Consider the following 2448-nt stretch of genomic DNA (forward strand, 5'->3'; position numbering starts at 1 on the left):
ATTAATTCAATTACAAAACTAATTAACTCGAAATTATAGCTATAACTTAAAGCAAATTGATAAAATATTTAACTAAAATGTAAAATCTTTTGTGATAATTTTTAAATATTTATAAAATAGCGTGATTGCAAAACTATACATACTTATTATTAAAAAGTGATAAAATTACTTTAAAAATAACTTGAAAGTATTTTGAATTTCATGATACTCATTAACTCAAAATTATAACCATCCCTAATATTTAAAATATAAAAAATCTTTTTTTCTTTTAGACGATATTTCGAATAATCATAAAATATACTAATTATATACATAATTATGTAAAACATATATATCATCTAAAATTTATGAAAAGTGACAAACTATTTAAAAATCTTGCAAACTATATTATTATTATTACTATTATTATTATTATTATTATTATTATTATCATTTATTTTTTTGAAATTTTATAAAACTAATTATTTTAAATCGTTTAAAATTGAAGAAACTCGAGATGATTAATTTTTATTGTGGAGGTCCAAAATTGGGTGTCAACATAAGGTCCAGCCTCTCATTGAAGTCACAACCAATAGTGTTTGTACGGTTGTCATCTTAGCAACTGGTGCAAAAGTCTCCTCATAATCCACCCTATACTCATGTTTGTACCCTTGAGCAACCAATCGAGCTTCGTAGCGATCAATTGTACCATCTGCCTTAAGTTTAATGGAATACACCCACTTAGTTCCAATGGGAACTCCATATGTTGGTTTATCAATAAGGTCCCAAGTAGAATTTTCATTCAATACATGAAGCTCTGCCGACATTGCCTCTTTCCAACAAGTTTATGTAGAAGCCTGAGGGTAAGATGTAGGTACATCAACAAAATGAAGTGTGGTATGCATGGCATAAGACTTACCAAATTTCCTCGGAGAGTAATCGAGTCGTTCAAGAGCATGGTGATCTGCCTACTAGAACGGCGTGGGGGAGTAACTGAATGAGATGATTCCTCTTCTGAAGATGAGGATGAGGATGTAGAGTCAATATCTGAAGGAAAGGAGGGCTGGAGATCATAGTGAACATAGTTCATCGGCTGCTCCGGAGGATCAGTAGCTACCACATCATCATCAAACTTGTACAAAAAACAAACAGATTCTGAAGCATGTTTAGAATTGTGTTTGTAAGAAAATTGACCCTAGATACACGAACCTGACGACGAGATGCATCATAAAAGAATACCCCTTTCGTGTGTCGTTGTAGCCTATAAATACATTGTGCTACATTTGCTGAAAGCTTTTGTCATTCATGTGCTAGAAGATGGACAAAGCATACACAACCAAAAACTCGCAAGTAGAAATATTAGACTCCTTATGAAATAATTTGAAGTACGGTGTCTCAGTGGCAATGACTAGGGAAAGTGGTCTATTAATCAAACGGAAGTATGTACTACTTCAGGCCAGAAACTCTTAGGCATATTAGATGTACCCAATAAAGTCATTGTAGTTTCCAAAACATATCGATTCTTCCTTTCTACGACTCCATTTTGTTCCGGAACATGAGGACAAGTGCATTGGGAAAGAATTGCTTTGTTTTTTTAAAAAAACTCAACAAGATTAGTTTTAATGTACTCTCCTCTAGAATCAGAATGAAATATTTTTATAGTTTTATGAAATTGTGTATAAACATACTCAATAAAATTCATAATAGTCGAAACCTCAGAATTATTGTAAATAAAATACACCCATGTGTATCTAGATACATGATCAATAATAACACAAAGTACTTATATCCCATCCTTGACAAAATAGGAGAAGGACCTCAAACATGACTATGCACCAACTCAAACAGATCTTCATAAGAAGATGATCCGAATGAAAAAAAAGGATTGTGACTTTTCAAACCGGCACAATTAGAGCAGGCCAAAGGGAGACTGGAATGAATGTCATATGTTTTTGGAAGACATGATTTGAGAATGTGATGAATCCTAGAGGAATGAGGGTGACTCATCCTATTATGCCAAAGAGTGAGCAACTTATTCAAGCGAGTAACATCTGCGCCAGAAACTGAAAGAAAACAATGATGCAAATGACGATGAACCAACTCTAGAAGAAACATTCTACCAACTCTATGCTCCTTGGCCATGGTCATCCGATTTTTAGATTCTGAACAACACAAACATTGAGTGAGAATTTTACAACACAATTTTGATCAACTAGTTGACCTACCGAAATCAAATTAGCCTTTAAATTTGGTACATAAAGAACATTAGACAATTTTCTAACAGAACCAATAGTCGAAGCAGGAAATGTATGCATGTTTGTCGTATGAATAACATGTTTAGAAACATCATCATACAATGTAGAAAATTAGGACAAATCTCTGATCATATGATTGGAAGCACCTGAATCTAGATGCCAAGTTGATTTAACTGAATTACTTATACCTGAGGATGTCGAGAGTGCACTGGAG

This window comes from Solanum tuberosum, unplaced genomic scaffold (assembly GCF_000226075.1).
Source record: "Solanum tuberosum cultivar DM 1-3 516 R44 unplaced genomic scaffold, SolTub_3.0 scf00332, whole genome shotgun sequence".
NCBI lineage: Eukaryota > Viridiplantae > Streptophyta > Magnoliopsida > Solanales > Solanaceae > Solanum > Solanum tuberosum.